Source organism: Dromaius novaehollandiae, chromosome 5 (assembly GCF_036370855.1).
Source record: "Dromaius novaehollandiae isolate bDroNov1 chromosome 5, bDroNov1.hap1, whole genome shotgun sequence".
NCBI classification, from domain to species: Eukaryota; Metazoa; Chordata; class Aves; order Casuariiformes; family Dromaiidae; genus Dromaius; species Dromaius novaehollandiae.
Genome location: NC_088102.1, coordinates 59,899,039 through 59,923,576, shown reverse-complemented (window position 1 = coordinate 59,923,576; position 24,538 = coordinate 59,899,039). Strand labels below are relative to the sequence as shown.

Genomic DNA, 24,538 nt, shown 5'->3' with positions numbered 1-24,538 from the left:
GTGTGATTTTTACAGGAGAATTTTGTGAATTGCTGTTGCTCTAAGTGATCTATGCAAATGAAAGTGCCTTGCCTTAAATCCTACATTAAACAGACCCTTCCTGTTAAACATGTTTTTTATTTTTTGTAAGACTCCTCTGAAAGCTTTGACTTTAATCTAAATGTGTGTGCATGCATGTGCGTGTGTTTGTGTACATATTCATGGTCCCGGAGACATGCTAAGTATTGCCCAGTGTCTGACATATTCTGATCTTTGAAACTCCTGTTTTTCTTGAACCTCTCCTTTGTTCTGTTAAAAAAAAATCCTCAACAACAAAAAACATTTTCTAAATTACTGAAAACAAAATGACAGAAAGAACATCTAATACTGTTTAATCTATGCCCTGCCTGCTCAGCAGTACTGACTAGAGAAGATGCTTGGGACAGCTGGAGGGGCCACATGGACAGAGGGGAGTTCTGGCAGAAGTGAAAGTGTTGAAGAGATGGCAAGAAAAGCGTTCCTGGCTGGGAGAGGGGAGGCTTGTCTTTCTTCTTTGCATTCATTTTATAACTTCTTTTTGCATCAAGATCTACAGTGAACCATTCCAGGCAGTTATATGTATTATATTCCTGTGAACAGGCATCAAGAATATCTGAGCCAAGGCCTCGACAAAATCAATGGGAATTTTGAATCCAGTTTCAAACAGGGCAGGGCTTTTCCCTTGAAATCATAGGCTTGCCCACAACTTTTCAGTAATCTCAGTAATGTGTGTACTCTCCAAAGTGATTTGCAACCCAGGCTTCTACAGTAAAGGAGATTTTAAATTGTGCATGCTTTGTTGTAGCATCTGTTCTTCGCTTATTTCTTTCCTCCCTAGTTCATGCTCTCTGTGCATTTGTAATTAGGGCGCAAACTGAATTAAATTATGAGCTCCCTTTCTGATTGCACTGAAGCTAGTTTTACTTAAGATTTCCTCTGTAGTATTGCAGAAATGAAAGAATCTATAAAAATAGGCAGTGATAAATGGTTGCTATCAATTTAAAAATGTTAATGACCTTTTAAAATATGTACTATCATGACATATTTATTGCCTCAGAGAGATCATCCATTCAATGCTCAGGTAATTCTTTAAAGCAAAATGTTGACAATGAGTTTTGTTTGTTCAATAATCCTAACTGTCATTGGCAGTACAGGTTACAAGTCTTTAAGCATAAAAAAGTTTGAAACTGGATTGACACAATATAGCCAGTTTTAACTGGCCTTGGTGAAATTAAATGCTTTGCCTGAAATTATACAAATGTGGTCTCTGCTAAGGTAGAAAGCTTTTTCGTTGCTTGAGGAAAATTGAATAAGGTGTTTGGGAGATGTGGTTCTAAAATAAGTGTAATACCTACTCATCTGACTTATAAGGATGCTCAGTAGTGAACATCGTGTTTACTTCATAGTCCTCTCTTGATATCTTTTGGTTTCTGACTCTGGAGGAAGGGTGATTCACCTGATGATGCTGGTGGGCATGCTCCCTGCCCGCTGTCTTCTAATGGCTCCACTGAAGAGAGGAAACTTGAAGGAGGACTGAGAAGTGACAACGGACAGTGAAAATGCCATAACAGCAGCTCGTGCAATCCCTCAGTGAGCACGGGCGCTTTCCAAAAGACCCGCGCTGCCTTCCACCTGTGGCACCAGGGTCTTCCTTTCTCTGGGCCTGCAGGGCAGATGCGTTCGTGTGGAAGTCTGCAGCTGGGAGATGCTAGGTCGCCTGAATCTGGGGATGTGAAAGCTGGCATTGAAGTCCTGGGTGTCACAGGTTTATTCATCGTGGACGCAACATTCAAATCTTCACATATCCCTGTCTGTAAAGTGGGAAGAGAGTTTTCTTATTGTGACGTACATTAGCTCTTATATTAGCATGCCAGTTTGAAATGAGAAGACTCATGCATTAATTATTTCTTTCATAAACTCTTTGGCTTGGAAAGGAGCAAGGAGACTCCTAAACCTCGAAGAATTGTGCTGAGTGGTAACATTTTATTTAAAATTAAATTAGAGAATAAGGCAGCATATATGCAGGATGTAGCCCCCTCGTAGTGGCGGACTTAGAGAGAGGTAACTCCAGGGTAGGAGTCCTGTGTCCTGACTGCTAGCCCTCTGCTCTAGTATTAAATAGTAAATGGAAAGTGCCTAGTTTTTTCCTTCAGCTACTTCATCTTACACTTCCAATTCCTCAGTTGTAGAACCACAATTTCAATTAATTGACTTTCTTCAGTTGAATTTCTACCATAGGGTTCTGGCTAAAAGGAAAAGGACTTCGTTGGCGAATAGCTTTTAAATAGCATACTGCATAACCCTGCCATTATGACTTCAGGGAATATTTTCCATTCCACATTTGTCTATAATGTGAATCTTAGTAACATTTGTCTTGTATTAAGGCTGCAAAGTTTTTTTTATGTATGTTGCAAACCTTGTGAAATGGTTTTTATTCTTAAAAATTATAAATAGTTCAGTTAGCTCAAATATCCCTTTTGTAAGCACATGCTTTTTTATAAAAAGGCATAGTTATGGGGCAGTGTCGTATGAAATGCAATTGAGTTGTGCAGTAATAAAATTTCCATGGTGTTTTATATGAAGGTCAGTGGTATGCAATTAACTGCTGGACTGGTGACGGATGCTGAGTAGGAAGTGCTGCTGCCCTAGACACTAAATATAGTAATTAAGCTCAGGGGCTAGTATTAAAAGCATAGAAAATACATGACTTTGTCGTTAACAGCAGATTTGTGATGATGTTTGGTTTAACAATACTATATTAGATGTAAGCTCATGCCTTAATTTTATGCTTGCAATTTACAGTTTGCATGTTCAAGGAAAGCTGTTTGTTATGAAGCTTGTCGGATGGGGTCTGAGTTAAGAGGATTTGATACTTAATTTATGTCCAGATTTTTGGTGCTTGCTAAGGCAGTCTTCCTAAAGAAAGCTTTTTAGTTCCCTGTGTATTCAGAGGAGAGAGCTATGTGCTTCTGGAAGCTTCTAGAAGGAGATCCTGGCCATCTACCCTCTGTGCCTAAACACACATGGAGGATGGAGTCTTCCTTGGCTGAACAGGGGAAAATAGAGGTTTACTTGGGTGGGGAATGGAGTCCTTAGGTGTATGGAAATTCAGGTGTGGATTTGAGCACCTGTCACTCTTATGAATACCTAGCTTATCTCTGCCAGTTGTATTCTGTAGTTACCCTTTCATGGCGTAAAGGAAATATCATTTATTACCCGTCAAAGAAGAGGATGGAGCCTTGCTGCATAAGGAAGAACATGTATTTGAAAGGCGTCTGATTTAATGCCACCTGCAAACTCTTTGTTTTTTCAGATTTGGCAAGGTATTTCTGTTTTACTTAAAGTATTCAGAAAAATTGTATGAAGCAGCCATAATGTTAATGTTTGTTTTCCCATTTTTACAACTACAGTCCTGTGAATGAAGCCTGCCAGATCCCATTGTACTCAATTCTGCTGCAGTCCAATAACACTGACTTAGATAACTGGAGAGAATTTAAAATATACTATGTGGTAGACTCCTGTGCTTGAAACTCTCGTACTGCACTTGTTGTGGGGCGATGCCAACAAGACATAGTTGCAAGGAGCACAGACTGAATATTCTGCTGGAGTAGACCAGACTGAACACCAAATGTCATAACTGTGAAGACTGGGGGGAAATCCTGGCTGCACAGAAGTCAAAGTCATAAATGAATGGAGCCTCTTCCACTTACATTTATACCTATATTCACAAAGAGTCTTTTAGAGCAGCCTCCACTCACTGGCAACCAGAGCACAGAAATTAAGGAAAATTCAGGTTAATATTTGTCGGATCAAGTCCCTCTGCCTTGTTTTAATCACATAGATTTACTTGAACTCATAGCTCTCTTTAGACAGACTTCTAGTTAGTGCTTTTGTTAGTTAGTGAAAGATAGTTAGTGCTTTTGTTTCTCCCCGATTTTAAATGTGCACGTTTTGTGGGAGGATCAGTTGATATTAATGTAAAAAGGCCAGTCTGCCTTGGCTTAGTTCATCTTTGTAAGGATGATGGCTTGGAAAAAGCAGAATGGTTCCCCATGGAATGCTGTTGCTGTCGAAGGCATTAAAATCTGTTGTGATTCCCTGAGGCTAAGTGCTGTGGGAAATTGTGAATTAACATTTCAACATAGGAAGTGGAAGTGTTCATGGATGCTTCAGTGGAACAAAACCTTTTAAGTCATGTTTTAGAGTGTTTACCATTTCCCTTTTGGACTAAACATACTTAAGTTAATAAAATGCTGTAGATTTAGAATAAATAGAAAGTTTAAAAATATTTTGCAATATATATCTACCAGTTCCTACCAGCTTGTGTTGAAAGTCATTGGATTTGAGCTCTTCTAATCTGGTGATTTTAATCTGCTTGAGGTTTTTTTTACTACTTTTGGGAAGAAAGGCAATCATGCAAGTAAAGCACAAATCAGGAGACAGATTTATGTTCCATTTCTGGGGCAGAGTCATGTGAGGAAGTTGGGGGAATTGTTTGTTGCTCAGATTACTAACATAGGGGAAGTTTGGGAAAAAGCAGGAATGATTTTGTCCAACCCATAGGTTGTATGAGTTAATACTTGTGAAGTCCTTTTGATATACCTGTGTATAAAGTGCTGTCAGTGTAAATGATTGTCTCTGAGATGGAGATTTCCCTACTTATTTGCTTTACACAATTTTACGTAATTGGGTTGGAATGGTGAGATTGAGTGTAATTAAATCTCATAATTAATTAATACGAGAAAGCCTATGCAAACACAGAATAAGTATTTCAGATTTCATGATTTGTTCCCTTCTGTAAAACTGAATTAATAATACCTTGTTACTTAATGCTGGAAGCAATAATTGGGTAATAGTTACTGAGTGTTTTATTTGAAAATGTATATGAAGAACCATTTTTAGGTAGTGAAACTGATGCATAGGTTTCAGTCAGTCTTTGCAGAAAAGTTGATGCGCCTCTGAAGTAACATGCTGAAACTGTTGTACCCCAGGAATAGAAGAAATACCAAGTCAGTATTTAAGGCTGCTCACAGAATGATCACAGCTTTTTGAGATATTCATCTGAGGACTTAACTTGTCTTTTTTTCCTTTAAATTTAAACAATAGTTTAAAAATTACTTGGAGGTGTAATAATAGTGATTTAGATTTCCCATTACAATAACAATCTCCAAACAGGCTAAAAAATCATATACATTATTTAGGTCATACAATCTCTGAGCATGTTTTATGACGAACTGCTAACAGACTGCTTTTATCGTGTCCAGCAATTCTGGATCTGTAAGTATACGGCAAGTTACAGAGCTGAGGACCTCTTTCTGAGAATAACCTACCAGCAGCATTATCTTTTTGCATTTGTAAAACTGAGTACAGATATTCGGCTGGACGTTCACTCCAGTGGGTTAGACACTGAATGTGAATACAGGGCTGCCTGCAAAGGTATCTGCAGCAGACCGTGCTCTTCTTAGTGGAGGAAGGATCACACGTGCTGCTTGTCTCGCAGTTTGGCAGATGTCCTCAGGCAAGCAAAAGGGGGAATGAATCAAAAACTGAGAGCCCTTTGCAAAGATCACCTTGATAATGAGCTGAGAGGAATTTATAGTGAAGGGTCTGACCTGTGAGGGTGCTACTTGCCTCACCTGGATCCCTGTGATGATGGGAGGGGGGTGGTGGGTTAGACTGTGGCTACTCCAGAAAAGGGCTCCGCTTAAGCACTTCCACAGCAGAAGTAAGTGGTGGGGACAGTGGTCTCGGTCGAGATGTGTTTCATTACAGCTGCATTGTTAACATCAGGGAAGCAGCTGTCACTGTATTAACTTCTTCCATTTTGAGGGAAACTTTTTTCTCACTCCAAAGCACAGAATGAACAAATAATCCAAAATAACTAAGGAAATATTTTTGAAGACTGAGTTACAACCATGCAGGCATGCATTCACTCGTTTGCCTCTCCCTGGGCCCTGCAGCGCCTGCTGGCACTGAGGACAGCAAGAGACCTTATGCAGGTCTTTGCTGTCTGTTGCTTTTCAGACAATAGTGCTTGGACCAGGGATGGGACATCAGAAAGCTCATTCTAATTGCTGCCTGGAAAGGTAGAGAAAACCATAAAACTTGGCAAAAATGGTGGGAGCTGAAGCTTTTCAGTGGAACAAGCGGTTCAAACCCATACCCAGATCATACTTTTATCAGCTCTCTGGCTTGACTGTACCGGGTTTACAAAACTGAAGAATGACAGGGAACGAGCCCAGAGGAGGAAGGATGAACCTGAAGTAATTAGCTTTCCAACTGCTCAGCAAACAGTATTTGTGAATGGCAGGAGGCCAGGCCATCAGTGCCACCAGTGAGGATCTGGTGAATGAAGTCCGCCTGTGAGTGGTCTATGGCAGCCTGGCCTGCGCAGCTCTTGGAGGGCTTCCCTGCAGGATCAGCCATGGGACCGGTCAGACAGTGGTAAAGCTCTTCATTTGGCAACTCCTACAACTCCTATAGTATTCTGAGCTAAGTGAAGTGGTGATACAGTTACCTATTGCTAGCTTCAATCAATAGAAACCTGCAGAACCAATTTGAAATGGGGAATATAGGAAGGATACTTCAGAATATGCCTCCTGCAGATGTAGTACTATTGATATTTAATGGGTATCAATGTAATTTTTGTAAATGCATCATCTCTGTGGTAAGGTTTGGCAGAGAAATTAAATATTCTCTTTTACTGTAAGCTACAGCCTTTTCCTCTGAGAGCTTATGAGAATGTTTTCATACTTAACATGTTTCTTCTCCTTGCTATAGCTCATCTGCCAGTCTGACCCTCCCAAGGAAGGCAAGCTGGCTCTTTGGCTGTAATTGTCAAATAGACAGGGGGAGTATAATTAGAAAAAAAAGAACAGGCAAATTTAAGTTCTAAACCATTGTGCAGAATTGGGTATGGTTCTGTATGATGCAAAAGGTAAGAATCTAAAGCCATGTGTGTGCGTCTCTGCATGACCGTAACAAAAGCAAGATAAATACACTGTCCTTTCTGTAAACTTCTAGGAGAATTTTAGAGTGAACTGTTGTTTGTAGTGAAGTAGTGGCAGCTGCTGAATAGTTAAATCTACAATTGAATTGCCGTTGTATGTGAGATTCTTGTTGTGTCCCCTCATAAAATTGCCCCCAAAGGAAATCGTATTTATTCCCAAAGTGGAAGGCTTGGAATGGTGCCTTGGTAACTTTTTTCTAGCAAACATGAAGTGAAGCTAGCTCACTCAGAAGATTTGAAGAGTTCACCTAATTTTTTTAGAGAGAGACAAACATAAAAGGGGTGAGGGAGAGGATTACGTACAGTTTTTTGTTTTCCCTAGCATATTTCCACTGCCCTACATGAAAGATTTTTTAAAATCATAGTAAAATTTGGAATGTACTTATTATTTAAATTAGGTCTGTTCCTGTTCAGTTTTGGCTTTGCTTAGTTTAATGCAGAAGTCAAATGACTACTGGAGACAGGAAAAACAAATGCCTGGCACTTTTCCCTACAAGGCTGAATGTGAGTCAGTATCTCAGAAGGCTTCTCACTGGAAAGTGAGAAAATAATCTTAATAAAAAGAATTCAAATTATTCAGATGAACAGCTTTTAAATTAAGCACATAAATATAGTAGTTGCCACGATGAGAAACTTTTCCTAACAGTTTTGGCAGACCTTAACTTGAAAATAAAGACTGGGAGGTAATTACAATTATTACTACTACTACTACTGCTGTTATTTTTGTTTGTGCTGCATTAGCATTGAGAGGCCCAAATGAGCATCCAGAATCCACTGTTCCAGGCTCTGCTGTGGTTTACTGTAAAGAGAGATTCCCAGCTCAGGAAAACTTCCTTTTTGAATACAGAAGTCAGGCAGAAGAGTGGATGAATAAGACAGAGACAGAAGAGTCTCAGGCAAGGGAAGTTAAAGAGTCTTGCTCAAGTCCCACAGGAACTCCTGGCCAGGTGGGATGGGGTCTTACACTTCTGCAAGATCAAGATAAGGTATCAGTGTATTCTTAGAAAGATTTTACTAGACTCCAATTAAATATATCTTCAGGAGGAGGTCATGGGACTTCAGGGTACTTCATGATTTTTTTCTTCTGTTTCACTCCTCCCTTTTTTAGTAATATCCACTGGTTTAATTTTTTTTTTCCTGATAGAGTGCACGTCCCTCTCACAATTTGTCGCACATCGTGGAGTGTGGAGGTGCAGTGTGCAGAACCAAAAGAGGAAATGTGCTGATTTTGGCAGTTGACCAAAATGACCTCATTTCTTTGCTATTGGAAGTTTGTGCACTTTTCTGGCAGGCAGCACAGTTGAAAATATGATTGCCTAGTTCATGACATGTCTTCATTGAAGAAAATGCTTGCCAGATATTTAAATGCTATAATCAAATCCATTCTAGTAGTGGAACATACCTGATAGGCATAGGAAGCTGGATGACCTGGTCAGAGAGAACAGGAAGGGAAACTCAAATTTAGGGGACAGAGGAAACAGAGCAAACCCTCCACACTTTGGGGATGAGGCCTTGTGCTTTTCATGCTCCACAGGTGCATGTGGAGAGAGATGAGCATAATGTGACACCTGTGCCCTTGCACCTGGGGCTTATTCGCCATCTCTGCACTTGCCAGGTTGAAGAAATGTTCCCTTGCCCCTTGGTGGTGCAAGGTCTGGTGATAGAGCGGTCAGGTTGTTTAGGAGCTGATGCCTAATGGGAAACTCTGCAGGGAGTTGCCTGCCACTGGGGCACTATAGTTTCTCTCCCCAAGTAAGGCCTGAGTCCCTGGAAACTGGTGAGTGATGCAGTTATATCACTAAATGAGATTATTGTAGGATGCGCTTTGGCTTGCCCAGAGGCTCTGATGGGAATGAAACCTGCCAGTGTAAAAGGATGCAACAGCCTGTTAGACTGACTTTAAACTAGTCTACAAGAAAAATGGGGAGTAGTTTGAACTGATGATGAAGATTCAAGTGAGAGTTAAATATTCATCTCTCTTATGTTGACTGCCCTGAAAAGGGTTAATTATTCCAGGTAGTAATCAAAATATGGATGGAAAAATAGCTATCTAGATGTGAATGTTGATTATGTGATTATATCAGAGGCATATGAATGTGCATGTACGTTATAGTCTCTTAGAAATATGTAATCTTCCCAGAAGAACCTGACTGCAAATCACAGAAATCTTCATTTACTACTTCCCACCCCTCTTGAAAATGTTTTGGGTGTGTCTCGTGCATCAGAAAGAGATGAGGTTGTTGTCTGAAGGTTTGGCCTTGGAGAGCATAAGGGCCACTGAAATAGTTTGGCAAAGGAGCTGAGCAACGTGAATGGCCTATTTCCTTTCACCAGCTTAATCGGGTAAGAGCTTTCTTTTGCCCAGCATGATTGATTCTCTTTTTTGATTTATCTTGCAAGATTACAATTTTTGGCAGCCCACTAACTATTTTGATTACTTCTGGAGACTGAAAATAAAGTGACAAAAGCAAATCTGCTGCAAACCTGCAGATATATTGATGGACCATTATCTTGCATGGAGCTCGTTATTGGTAGACTCCCAGATTCTACTTTGAATACTTGAGAACTTGTGCATCACAATGAATGAGTAGCCTATAATTAAATTCTATCAGGCTCTTCCATATAAAGACACTTGTAATAAGACATCACTGTTTTTGGTATATGAAATTGCTTTGTCATGATGTTTGTTTCACTATAGATGTGAAGCTTTGAATTTCAAGAGGAGGTTCCAAAGGTTGGTTAGGTTAGATGTTAGCTTAGCTGTTCAATCGTACTATTTTAGGTGTAGCTGGAAATAAATAATAACCTCAACTAGGAACTCAAACATTTGAAATAATATGCTCAAAACTGCTTTCAGGTTAACTCAGAGTGATCATAGATTTTTGCGCTAAACAGAAGCACGGTATTTAAATAAGTAATTTATCATATTGCATACACCATATGATATGGCTGTGATGTTTTTAGAAGAGAAAAATCAGATTATCTTTGACTGTGTCACCAGATGGTGTGTAATGGGCAATAGAATTAAGGATTATGAGACAAAACTTTCACTCCTAGGTAACCTGACTGAAAAAACCTTTGTGCCTTATAAAAACAAGATACTCAGGGACTGAGCGGATGGTGGAATTATTTTTTCCCTGCCAGCAGAAATTCCCCTTGACCAGGAAACAAGTTTACACGTGTAGCTAGAGAAAGAGGCATGTAATGCACTTAACAATCAAATGAAACTATTTCTACCTCACTCTTTATTGCTTCTTTTTTTAACATTAAAACAAAATTGCCATAAAAAAGGCTCTCTCCCTATTAAAGTAATGTAACTAAATTGCATTAGTTTCTGTAACTTTAACCTTGCTAGTGTTCTTTGTGATAACTAAACTCTAGAAGGGGAAGAAATAAACGTAAAAAGATTATATCGTCCACTTAAAATGCAAGGCCAAGCTGTTAATGATTTGGAAAAGACATGAGTAATGCGATTTAGTCTCTGTTTACCTACCTGAGTTTTGTACCGCTGTAAATCCTTGATTTAACAGAACCACTTGTGAGGGCAGCATGAATCAGAGTCAATATTCCAGCAAGAGGGAAGTGCAATGGAACGGGCTGAGTAGGCCAGCATTTCCACCTCCATCTCTGTTTCCACTCTCAAAGTGGCCAGGTGCTCATCTGTAGTCAGCAGAATCATCAGCAGTCAACAGTTGGAAATATCCATATCTGGATTTCAGTATCAACATCTGGTTCAGATAGAGGGCAAAATTCCATACCTGTTTTACACCCACTGCTAGGCTAACTCCAGCTAAAGGGATGCCGTAAATCTGACATTCAAGTTCACTGACAACAATGGAAAACTTTGATTTACAACTTTGTTTTCTGACATCCAGGAGGTCTAGGAATACATATATTTTTGAAATGCATACAAATTTAAATTCTGAACAGACACATTTGGTCACCAGAGAAGAGGTGCCTGCTCAGAGCACTGGCAGCACTGTTCCTTTAAATTGATGCATTCACATTAAAGGGAGACATTTAAATAATGCAAAGGGGTAAACTAGCTTGAGTTATGTGTGGTTTTAGCTGGGTGACTCTTACTGCCTTTTATGGAAATCTCTCATCTAAAGTCCTGCACAATTATCCCCAAGGGCAAGTATTAACCCCATAAAAGAAAGGATATCTACAGTAACACATCAGACATTACGTATCCATATGATGGCTGTGGTTGACTTCAGCCGAAGATGGTGCTTTATTAGAGCATAATGCTGGTAGCTGGATAACGGAAAGCTGGATTTCCTTTATTCATGAAAGAGAGAAGTTCTCCAGGTGGAGTGATTAACCCATTGCACTAATTAAGCACTGGCATCATTCTGCAAATAATGAGGTACAGTTTTGTAAAGGAAAAAAAAAAAGAACCATAGCGGCCTAATTTTTGAAGACTGCAAGCCTGATTGTACCCATTTGCCAAGGGAGCTCTGGAGGGGAATTTGGCAAGGTCCCTCTGCATTTGCTGTGGAGCAGGCAGCATATGGCCTCTGCCCAATGAATACAGACACAGAGGTCCTGGAGCACGTGGTCACCTCCCTGTTGCCGGTGCATTTATTGCTGCCACGTGGCCACTGTGACCCGGCCCGGCCTGGCCGGAGTGCTGGTGCTCCCTCCACCGCTGCAAGGGTTTCACCCTCGGTCTGCAGATGGGCAGGGTGCTTTGAGGCTTATAGAAGGGGCAATACAAATTGGTGGTTAATATAGTAAGCTTGTGAGAAAGTTGTTTATTGATTGAGGCACTGTGTAGGGAACTGAGTTAGCATCGCATTATCTGATATGGGGCTGCCATTATCCTGAAGGCTAGCTGCCCATTGCCTGAGCTGCTGAACTCTTACTGTAGGTATTAATGAGGTGATGTCACATGTTCAGGTCAGTATGTCTGCACCGGCCTCAAAGCTTATTAAAATCAGTCTCTGAAAAAAATGCTTGCAATGGGAGTAGTGAGCTACATTTTGCTGCAAGAGGCACATCCACCTCTCTTGGTCATGTTACTCTACCCTCAGGACAAACGCTGGCCATTTCAAATGTATTTTGAAGCTTGTTTGGAAGCCACTGAAGTTATGTCCACATGTGGAATACCAGGTAACAGCTACTGAACATCAGATAGCAGCAGTGTGCTTTAATGAGTTAGGAAAAGAGGAAAAATATTGTCTCCAATTTAAGATATAAAGTGAAACTTAAGGAGCAATGAAGCTGGAATGAAGCCCTAGCTGAAAGTTAGCCAGAACATCAAAGCCACAGTAATGCCTCGCTTCCATCTAGGAGGGGATCTTAAATGACTGCATGACTTCTTGTTTATCCAAAAAATGGAGGGTTAAGGGAATTGTTGAGACTTCTGACAGGTGGGAGCTGCTAGCTTTTGGGTATCGGCTGTATTTGGCTTTTGGAAGTGCCTTACTTTTTGCTCTGGCTTCTCCCAGCCTTAGGGTTAGAGGCTAGAGAGGAAAAGCAGCAGTAACACAGATAGACTGCAGTTCATCTCGAGTCCTGGTATTTTGTATTAACTTGCTCTTTATTCTCATTCATTAAGAAGTTGCTTTCTGTGATAGACTGAACTCACTCATTCTCTCTTCCTTTTTTTTTGTCTGTCTTCTTTCTCCACAACTTTTTATTTTTCAGGTGATAAAAACAGACAAAACTATGTAATTACAAAAAAATTCTTTGAACTTATAAAACACAGGTTGCTTAAATTATGTGGTAAAAGGATAAAGAAAATCACACAGCAGTTTTAACAAATTGCCCTTAACTGGATTGCACAAGCAAACCTCTCATAAGAAATCTTAGAAAGGTGTGTTTGAGGATGTAATCTTAGCTGTGGCTAAGTAGAGTTAAACTTGTTTTTCAAGTTGGTTGTGTATAACTTTCTCAAGCTAAAGACTGTGAGCGTTCCAGAAGGAAAACAGTTTGTCTGTAGCACGAGTTTGATGGTAAATGTTGATTACTTCCAGTAATTCTGGCCCCTGATCCATGTACAGTACTTTATACAGTGACTTTCTTTTGATCTGTATTCTCATCGGCTGAGTTGTAAAATACATGTGTATATATTTTTTTATAAAATAGCTTTGGTGTTTGCAAGTAGTGCAGTTTTCATGTGAACCTGGATATATCTGTCCAGACACAGTTCACTCACACTTCCAAAAATACTTTCCTAACTTGTCAGATGCAAAACAACTTGGAAACTTTGCATGTGTGAAATACTGTCATACTAAAAATTCCCTTTTAGTAAACCTGTTGCTACCCCAGTCTTGGGTTCCAGAGACCTATAAAGTTTCTGAACAGGTTTGTAGGATGGCCAGCAGGTTTACTCCAATATTTGTAATTTTTCTCCAGCAGATATTATTTTTGTTGGTGTTTATGTAGCATATGCAAAATAATGTAAATGTTAGAAGAATTACAATATGTTTATGTAAGAAAGCGTGATACCTGCAAAACCTTTCTGTGTAAGATCCAAGTTTATGTACATACAAGAACTGTTGATGTTCTATTACAGTTTAATTTGTTAATGAAACAAGATGGACTTAGCTCCTACTACACCTCTCTGGATGTTTGAGGCTAGGCACAATTAATTTATTTGTACTGTCTGCGTAGGCGTATGCCAACTAATGTAGTGTAAGAGCTTTTATCTTTATGCTCATAATGAAGAGGGGCAGGTTTTTGGCAACTAGACAAGGATTTTCTGATGACTCATCCTCTCTGGATTGTAAAACACTTTCTTGTAAAATCAAAAAAGAAAAGTAGTTCCTAATAGAAGTGGGCTCAGCCAGAATAGTTCATATCCTTCATAATCAAGCTGTGAACTAGAAAGAAGAAAGGCTCACCTGTTCTGTTTTATTTTAATTGTAAATGGAAACGGACCTCAGCTGAAAATAAATAACACTAGTTGAGAGAACATTGTCATATAAGCTATCAAAGTGCCTTCGGAGAAAATATGCTGTAGGTTGTGTTGTCAAGTACCTTGGTTTATGCCACATTTTCATTATATTGGTATTTTAAACATCTGCAATTGTTGGCAAAGCATTGGATTTCTAGTTAAGTTGGTGCAGGTCTCCTTTGGCAATAAGTTGCACTGCTTGGTTCATACTATTCATCTCCTTGCTTAACTAGAGGTTCTGCTTAGATAGGAAGAAAGCTGGAGCCCAGGATTTGGTAGGAGCTGGGTGTGAATAGCTGAGTAAAAAGCCAAATCCATTTCAATGTAAAATTTAGTACTGCTTTCCATTGAAATGAGACATTAGCTAATTTCAATATCAGGTAAACTGAGAATATGCTCCCCATTCCTGGAGGAAAAAGTACAAGCATGGGCTATTCTAGGAATACAGTAGTAATAAATAGATTAGTCATACATTCTAATTATCTTTTATTAATCTATTTTATTTAAGTTTGAAGAGTGAAATACTGCTTTTAATGAAGAATTATCATCATTTTTCCTCATAGTTCCTGTCAATGTGTTTATGCATGCACACTCCTGTAAACAAACACTCTTCCACTCATGCTTTTGCTGTCTCTCTCTTGCTGGAAGAAACTGGAGCAGTAGAGGGATACCTATTAATGAACTCCCTCATGCCTTCTTTACTCTGTCACAATTCTTTTCCTGAATGACTTCTTGGGTAATGAAGCTATGGCTCCCCCTTATTAAGGTGAGGTTTATGCAATCCAGAGTGGATTAATTTAAATCCCTGATTTTAATCACAATTTAAATCAACAAGCAGAGCACTTTGATTTAAATAATTAAGTGTAATCTTGTTCTGCATTTTTGCTTTCCAGTTATTTTCCCAAACAAAGGCTCAGTTTTATTGGTCAATATCATTTCTAACCAGAGCTGTTTGTTATGCACATCTGTTTAGGGAGACACAATTGTGTACATCTTGCCATATATTTATTCACATTCTGAGCTTTTACATTTTTATTATGCTAGAAAATGATGAATCACATTTCTTAATAGAAATAATATTTTTTTCATCTCTTGTGATTCATGTGTAGCAAAATTTGGTTGTTTGAATTCAATTAAAATACACAAAAGCAACATTTTAAAACTCCTTTAGTAGTTTAACTATGTTTGATGTACTGGCATATAAGGGAAAAATTATATTGAAGCATTTTGTGCTTTTAAAACTGTTTTTTTTACACAGAAATAATACCTTCAGCTTATGAGTTGTACTGATTGTTTCTGGACACCATGTACTTCAAGTTTTTTGAACTACTTGAGTTTATTATTAGATATCTCAGTTTTATCATGGATGGAAAGAGAAAAAACAACTTTCCTGCTTCCTGAATTCCTAACTGTTTTCCTAAATTTCCATGAACTACTCATAGACAGAACTAGCTGAAAATGAAGAAAACCTCATTGCTGTACCTGCAGAAAAAGATACTGTTGAAAAAAAACAGAGTAAAGCTTCAACAAACTGTTTTAGATGCTTAGGCAGTGATAGCTATCCATTCAGTGGTTTAGCTTTCTCTGAAACATTAACAGATTGAATAGTAACATACATACAGCTTGACTGTAATATAAAATCACATAATAATTTTAAAGTTTAGAACAAGATAAAATGTAGTGTAGGCTGTAACTTAGAAGGGTTTTATTTAAAAAGCCCCCAAATGCACTTAATAGAAGCATTTGTATTTTAATAATAAATATTTAAACTACCTTTTTAATATAGACCTTTATGGCCATGCTGAAACACTCCTCATCTGTCACTTAAAAATTAAGATTCTTGTTGATATATGTACCATCATAGCCATCTAAGTTGTATATAATTTTTGGCAACAGATTGCAACTGTGCCAGTCAATCTTGCTTTAATGTTCTGCTCATGGTCTGTATTCTTAAATTAGTGCCAGAGAGTTGTAGGAGGAGTCACAGAATGAAAGATTAAAGGATTATATATTCTTAGCGACTTTACTGGAACACGTGAATTAGTGGGTCCTAGCTACCACATGGATGTTAACACCTCCATTCACAGAATAAGAAGGGTGATTTCAGTATTTCAAGCAAACTATTTAAATTATAAATTTGGATTCATTTTGCTCTGAATGAGAGAACAACAGTGAAATCTAGATAATATGCACTCCAAAACGTTATTTAAGTGTTCTTTTTCACTAATTACTCATAAAAGGACTGTTAAGACAGCAAGTTTGTAGTATAGCACTTGGGAACTGCAGTATTTAGTACCACCAGGGATGTTGCACAGCGGAGATGGGAGCTTGCTCAGTTTAAGATGTCTGAATTTCCTTCTGTTTCTTTCCTAATTGTAGTTTTTTCTCTTCTGATAAGTGTAGCTAGGGAGTGGGAGGTCGATTCAATTTAATGCAGATTTATCTGGGTTCAGTCATGTTAGCTCTTAAAATGTGTCTCTAAAGGTTAACAGTCCTTTGGTATTTTCATATTTGATTTCTTACCTTGAAAGAAAAACTTAGTGGCTTGCATGTCTAGGAAGTTGAAGATAGCTGGTTGTTTTTTTCCATATCTACAAAGTGATATTATATCTGGATTCATATCTGTTCCTGGAAATTTTTAGGCTTAATGTTTAATTTCCATATGCTTAAAAGGGAGACCTGTTAAATCCCAAGGTTTACATTCTGCTTCATCTCTGCACAACTTAATAGGGAAAGATCCAAAGTGCTGTCCATCCCGCTCCCCCGGTCTGCATTCTGTGTCCCGTGCCACGCAGCATGAAATAAAAGCCTGGAGTGGGCTGGCGCGTAGGGGAGGCCGAGCGTGCCTTTGTGGCCGAGCCGGGAGACTTGTCCTGCCGGTGGGCAGCACCGGGGGGGTCTGTGACCTCTCTGGGGAGAGGGTGCCATGGGCCTGGGTGATGTGCTTGCTATCCCTTGCGAGGGTGGCAGCTCCCAGAACCGGGTGCGGGCGTCCTGCCCTGCCCTGCGCTGCCCCGCACCCAGCCCAGCCCTGCCAGGCTCTGCTGGACTGAGCAAGGCGTCCTCGCTGGGGTCAGCGCGCTGCAGGCTGCGGAGCCAGGCCCGCAGCACTTCCACTGTTGATACTGCTGCGGTCGGCCAGAAAGTCGAGCTTCGCCACTGAAATGCCAGGTGGGACTTGATACCCCGGTACCTTTATCAGAGGCAACCTGGGGCTTCACCCTGCAAAGGACTGTGTTTTGCAGTTTGTGAGTTTTGCGGCTATACTTGACACCTGTGAAATACTTGGAATAGATTTTTACCTGTAAGGGAGTATTCTTTTAACTGCAAAAAAAAAAAGGGGGGGGGGGCAAATGAACTGAATTTGGAGAACTTCTTTTTTTTCCTCTCCCAGATGAGAGGATCTGGTTTCTTTCATGATGATTTTTTTAAGTAGAATTCCAGCAGTGTTCTATAAGAAGACAAAATATTTCTGGAATGCAACACCTGCACAAAGAAAATGAATTACCATGTGCCAAAATTGTTCAGTAAATGCTGCGTTGTGTGGATAACTTGACAAAAGTTTTGCAGCAAACCATAAACATCTGCAAAACATTTGAAAATCTGGCCCAGACTTGGGGCTGCTTGAATTCTATGGCATTTGTAATAATTTACTGTTCCACAATATATAATTATTTGTGTGCACCTTAGGAGTAATTTTTTTGGCAAGAGTAGAAAAAGGTCTATTTTATTAAAGATGTAAGAATGACTGATATTCTTTACCTGCACACTTCCAGGATCCATGCGTTTATCTGTTACTTCTGGAATGCATTTACTTGTCCCTATACACTTGACTGTGCGGCATGGTTAGAAACGGAAAAGAAGGCAGCAAGGTGCAGTCCAAACTGTAGACATATGTTGCTTTTTTTTCTCACTTTGGGAAACACTGAGATTCTGAAGTCATTCAGCTAGCTTTGTTCAGCTGAGCTGAACTTTGAAAAAACCCACCATGTGTGCTTTTTGTGAACTCTGGGCCTAATCCTAAATCTTTGGAGTTCAAAGACAGGTTAGGGTGTCCAAGAAGTGAATCATTGGGCTGTATGTCAGCATTGACTATGGTGTTGCACAGGGCACAGTCCTCCCCACCATACTTGCGGATGGACTGCTCATGTGATTAAGAAAGGTTTCATGTAGGAATTTTAGCTTGTGCAGGTTCAGCAATGTGCAACGCGAAAAGCAGAAAAGAGCTGACGCTTTTCTTCTGGAGAGGACGTGAAGATACTTGGTTTCGTCACACTGTTCTAGGACCAGATTTCCAAAGCGTTCAGTACCTGCACTTGGTGCCAGATTTCTAAAGACCTCAGCTTCCTGGAAGGCACCTAAATAAGGGTCAGATTTTGAAAAGAGCTTAGCACCCAGCCTGCTTAGCTTTTCAGAAAATCTGGCACCAACTGTCGGTGCTGAGCCTCTCTGGAAATTCAGGGAAGAATGCTGCCTTCCCACATGCTGCGCAGGGATAGTGCTATTCTCCTTAAAGGTTTTGCAAAACGTTGTTAAAAAGAACAAACAGCAAAAGCAAGAAAGAACCCCCAACTCTGTTTTGCAGATCCTGTGGGGGAGGGTCCTTTCCCTTTTCAAAGATTCAGTTCAGGCATTGTCAAAAGAAATAAATAAAGCAACATCATTTAAAAGCTTTTGGAACAATAGTCTCTTCCACTTCCCTCTCTCATTGTGGAGCCCTGGGCCCAGCTTTTGTTTATTTTGTACTGCCAGCCTCATGGTGCCTGATTGGTTGGTGTCTGGTTTCATTCCTGTGGGTGATGTCAAAAGCTGACCCAGAAGTTCTCGGCAAGTTTGCTTTTAGCTTTTAGTTGTTGTTTTTGTGCGTGTATCCGTGTGCACAAGAGTACTTTTCAGTCCTAAGAGGATTCTGTTACAGGCTGAATATTACTCAGCTGCAAAACTAATAAGGAATAACATTTGTGTCAGGAACTGCACAACACTTGTTTCATACAAATACTGGGAATAACGAGCAGTTCAGGCCCTTTGAAATTATGGAAGATGTAATTAACATTAATTATTGTTCTAGTAGTCCTGTAAGATAAAAAAGGAAGTTCAAAATCTGTATTTTATGAGACAGAACTGAAAATCAGGATGATTAGGTGGAAAGATTGGTTTCACATTCATGTGTAGCACTACTACCGACTTTCTTTTTATAGCTGTGCTAGACCTGTAACACTAATCCTTATTTAATATCATTTTTATCAGTTGTCAAACCGACATTTAAATGTTAGGTTCTCACAGAGGTGTGCATACCATTAACAATAATAGTCAGTGTTTGTTTTTAATAGAATAGTAAGCAATGTTTAAGGTTTTGTCTGTTCTATCTGCAAACACTCCTATCTTTGCTAAACTTTGTTTTCCATTTTTTTGGCCTTAACACTGGGATATTTTTCCTTCAGCAGCCTCTGACCCTCTCCTGTGTTTCTCTTTGTTAGATAAGTAAAAGATGAGCGTTACTTTATAAGGACATAGTTTCATACCCTTGTCCTCTGTTACAGTACAGTGAAGTCGCTTGTATAAACATGAACAGTTTTGCTTACTTTTCAATTTATTCGAATGTCAATGCAAAGTTCTGGAGTCGTTCCCCTCCCCTGATTTCTTTTCTCCTCTTCATCTCCTCTCCTCTTCATCTCCTTCCCTCTAGGGAACCATGTTGTGCAGCATCGCAGGCGCATGTACTACGAGTGTGTAACTAGTTCCACAGGGAGGCTTCTCATTGCGTAGGAAGGTGTGTTTAAGCTCTCCCATTACGCAAAATACTATATTATGGCCTGGAAGGACATTATAAAATTTTCTTCCCTACATATATATGCAGAGGTTTTTTGCTGTGTCAGATTCTACAGAAAACATTGTTGATCAGGGATTTATTAAAGGAATATGAAATGGCTGTCCAGCTTTTCCTTGCAATTCTGTATCCTACAGCACAGCCCTCATTTTCCTGCCCTTGGCCTTCGTTGAACTATCAAGGCAAACAGAATTCTTGTCATGATTTTCCTCGGAAGCTGAAAACTTAGAATTCAATTTGAATGTTTCGGAAACAGCCAAATAAAAGGAAGAAGTGTGAGGCTCCAGTGCTTTTCACGTATGGATAACTCATTGCATAGATTTTAAGCATGTTATTTTAATGTCTGTATCTTCTGTTTATGGGAGATTCGTATTCACAGAGGATGACAGTTATCTGAGGAGCAGAAAGTCTGTCCGAGGCCCACTGAAGTGTGTGAGGGCTTTAACCTCAGAAGTCAGCCAGCTCACGGTACCACTTAGTTTTGCTCAGACTCCTGCTAGCGAGGAGTAGCTTGTGCGCAGCCTGGGGCTGGCTCGCTCCAGTGTCTGCAGGGCCCCGCTCTGAGCGCGGCTGCCCTGCTCGGCAGTCCAGGTGCTCTGTTGTTTTACAAGTGGCTGCTTTCAGAGACAGTCTCCTCCAGCTCCTCTGGCCAAAAGTAAACACTGCAATGCTAGAGTTACAAGTGACACAAGCTTTACAAAGAATTTGTTAGCTGATGGTGCCCCCAGCTCTGGTGGAAATATTAAGAAGGAAAATGATTTTATCTGCATTCTAAATCTGTTTTAAATACTGTGCTTTTTTATGATTTCCATATGATTGTCGGGGATTTTAACATCAAAAGACCCAGATTATCCTAATTGGTGTAAGACGTTGGAAAGGTTTTCTTCGCGTTGGACTTTAAATAGGGTTCCTGCTTGGCTGCTTTTGCACTGGCTTAGTCCTTTTGTGACGTGAAAGCTAGTTGCAGTCAAGCAGATTCCTCCTCTTTTTATTTAATAAACTGAAATAACTATACTGTTAAGCATTAAAATTGAGAAGCATCGTGCATTTTTAAAGTTTCCAGAAATAGCCTGCAATGCACTGGAGAAATTAGTGGAGCCGTACTTGTAATGAAAAACATTTGGTGATGGACTTTGGATCAGTTCGTAGGCTAATTTACTGCCTGTTCTGTGTTTTCTTTCCTCACCATAAACTATCACTTACAGATAGGAACAGTGAGGATTGTTTGGAAACTTTTTTGAGGAGAGAGGAAAACCCCTTAGATTTAAAAGTGCAATAAATAGCTTTGTAAGGTCTCACTTCTCATAATTACTTTCGCCATTTAGGAAAAAAAAAAAATCCCTTTTATCTTGAGGGTAGTTTTCCTACAGAGAAAGATCACGCCTGGGTCGCTGCTCCCGTACAATGGGCCTATCTTCAGCGCGCAGATGGCCTGGGGAGCGAGTACCTGGGCCTGAGCTCAGACGGGGCCTCGTGTGCGGGTGAGGGTTCCCTGCAGTTAAACCCTGCTGCCCCCATGCCCCCTGCCTGTGTTTCTATCCCGGGCTCTGGAGATGTATCCTGCTCCCTGGTGTGCTGCAGCATTTGCTGCACTGCCAAAACGTCCCCCGCTTTTGGGCAGACCAGCATAGCCGTGGAGGGGCCCAGAGCTGATGCTGGAGGCAGCTCCTCCGGGACTGTGCAGTGCCACCGGGGCACCGGCACCGGCTCCGTCCCCTTCCTGCGGCGCTGCTCCAGCTGTCGGGGGCTTGCCCCTCCACTGGCAGGGTGTGCTGCGGGGGCACCGGCTCCAGCTGTTGGGAGCTCGCCCCTCTGATGGCAGGGTATCCAGGGCGGGCAGGGAGCAACTGTCAGCACCTTGCTTGCCTCTCCCTTTCTTAGTGCGAGTTTAAAAAAAAAAGCACAGCTCAGGCATTAATCCACCCAGAAGCAGTCAAGGCTAAAAGGTGCACAAGAGCTTGAGTTACTGTGCAGTGAAGGATTTCTCTAAACAACTCTGTTTTCCCATTGCTTTGCACCTTGAGTGATGACTTCATACTCCTCTACAAAGTGGATTAGATATCTTCCCTCGCTCTGATGGCTTGATGTCCAAATATTAATGACCATATCAGACACAGGTCCTAAACATTAGGTTAGACCCACCTTAGTTTCCATTACTTCCTGGTGAATTACTGGGAGAACACTCGAGGTAAAAGTATGCTCTGCTGTTTCAGCAGTTACTGAGAGTCTGAGATACGGATTCATCCCCATTTCACCATTTTTACGCCTCTGAAACACTTTTTCAGGTGTTATTCCTGTTGCCAGCAGCATGAGAAAAGAACCAATGTATTCTTCCAGTATCTTGCAGAAACAACATATCTTGGCTGGTGAAAATTTATCCCCGGTCTCAGTGGATTGTATGCTCTGCTATAGTTCCTGGAGGCACTATGAGTAAACCATGTGTAGCCTACTCACTACTAACAACACCTTGAAAAACTGGGCACTGTGAACCTGTGTTGGGGCTGAAAACATTGCTTCACATGCAATATATTTACTTGTGTTTTTGCATAAAATTCCGAGCAAAAAGAACAAAAAAGAAGATGGGGGGGGTGGATCAAGTGATCATCTAGACTTTCAGCGTTTAGATAACCACTTGCTTTGTTGTGCTTTTGCTTCTTAGCTATCTCTGTAAAACGTTTACTCGTTTTGCTTTAATCACCCCCTACACTGAATGTTTGCTTTGCACATGAAACAAAGCCATCCTTAGGACTGTAATGAAATCATTAGTTAGTGTTCATTTAAAAACAGCAAAAAGCAAAATTAAGTTAAACGTTAAAACATCAATCAAGAAAGAAGAGCATGGGTTCTAATCTGGGAAACTCAGTGCAAATCTTGAACAGAATCTGCAACATTCTCTGCCACTTTCTACTGATTTTGGCTTCTGTGGCCACAGGTCTGAGGTCACGGCGGCCTCCTGATGTGTCTAGCAAGAGGCCGTTTTTATTATCCACGTACTGTTCTTTTTATTTCTGATTGCCATCTCTTGGTGCAAGTTAGTGGACTATTCTTGCCGTGGTCTAGATAAAGTATTTACTTGCATATTCAAAACTTGCTTTCTCCTTCTCCCTCCCCCACAGGAAAGTAAATCATTCAAAGGAAAAGAGTACCAGATAGGAAAGGATAATTTATATAGCAGAAAAAGTAAACATAAAGTACTGTAGGATTCTATTTTATTTTATGCAACAACCATCTTCAAGAATGGAAAAAAGAGTGGGGTGGAAAAGCAATTGGAATTTATGTGAAACTCTCAATGGGCTCATAGGCAAAGATAAAGATTCAGTGCTAAATGCCTGGAAAGAACATTTCCTAATTTTTGCCCTAAGAATAGTTGTTTGCAAAAATTATGATATTAAAATTGTGGGAGAAAGACACTATTAGATGAGGAAGGCAAGACAGAGCGAATGAGGCCTAGCCGCTCAGACTTTGGAATGTGTTTTATAGAAGAAGTTTTTCACTTAATAACAAAATGCTGTGCACATAGTTCCAGGTCCTTGGGAATGAAATCTTCATGTTTTAGTTTGAGACAGAAAAGATGGACATGATTTCAGAAGCCTTGGTGAGCTTGTAAAGCATGCCTCGGAAAGTCCCTCATGCAAATCATTCATAATCATGCTGGTCCAATTGTAAAAGCCAAGCTCTCCGAAAATCAGAGCAACTTTGTTGGAATAGGATGCAGAAATTAAATATTCTGTGCTCCACAGTGAACATGCAGTCACTGACAAGATTTGACATTTTTTTCACTTTGCGGTATTAAATCAAACGTCTTTTCCAGCTGTGCTCTTGCATGTGAATGTGAGAATAAATTTGTTTTTCCATTGTTCATTAATATTCCTGTGAAATCAGTCCACATATTAAGCAAAACCTTTATACATTGCCAGTTCTGTGTGACTAGATAGCCTTTTCCTGGGCTAAGCAGAGGTATGATGTGTCTGATACTAAGGCTATTCGTATGGGGTCTCGTCTGTGTCTTATGCTGACTTTCAAAAGCATTGTATTGTCTGTGGATTTCACCATGAAACTGATAGGAAGTGTTCAGGACTGACTCTGCCCGACCCACAAAGCCTAGGTGCAGGAACCTAGGGTACAACTTTTCCCACCGTTATCCCATTTATGCTCAGCTAGCCCTGACTCGCCACAGACAGTCCTTTGTAAGCTGCATTCTCTAAATAAGAAGAGAGAGCAGGCCAGGCATGTGCTATTGCAAGCCAAGTTGCCCTTCCCCTACTTGGAGTATGCTGAGAGCCTGAGAAGGCCCCAGGGGAAGGTTTTCTGCCAGCTCCTAACTGATGTAGTGGAGGGTGCAGGGCAACAAGAAGCCACTTGTGGCTTCCTTATTCTGCATCATCAGGTTCCAGAAAGCAGATCTGCTTTATGGTTTTGGTGCGAAATCACTCTTAGCTCACAGTTTCTGAAGTGAAGTTATACGTAGCCCTAGAGATGAGCTGCACTGCAGTGAGCTGTCTTGAGTGTAACAGCGGAGGCAGGAAACTCCTAGAAAATAGTGTGCAAATGCAGTGTGGTAGCTAGAAAACACCCTTCTTGTCTTTGAAATTTCCTCCTTTGTTGCTGGTTTGCTGCTCAGCCACCTTTTAGATTGGTGTTACCACCTCCCATGTACACACTGCCCTCTCCTTTGACCTGCTAAAATATCTGAAAGCATTTGAAGGATAGCTTGACTAAATTTACTGTAGTAAATCCTCAAGCCATTCTTAGATCTGCTTTTGTTTTTTGCATCTGCTGT

At 40.3% G+C, this 24,538-nt stretch overlaps 1 protein-coding gene across 9 annotated transcripts in view; it reads left to right on the top strand.

Annotated features, from left to right (window-relative positions):
- The window catches only part of TEAD1 (TEA domain transcription factor 1), a 160,602-nt gene that overhangs the window by 12,848 nt on the left and 123,216 nt on the right, over positions 1 to 24,538 (top strand). The window contains exon 1 of one of the 9 annotated variants that reach the window (XM_026104535.2): positions 9,351 to 9,370. The exons of 7 other annotated variants lie outside the window; for them this stretch is intronic. The gene's annotated coding sequence lies outside the window, so the exon portion shown is untranslated. Of the gene's footprint in view, positions 1 to 9,350; positions 9,371 to 24,538 lie in introns of those variants that run through there. One more of the 9 variants, XM_064512981.1, reaches the window with a different exon arrangement.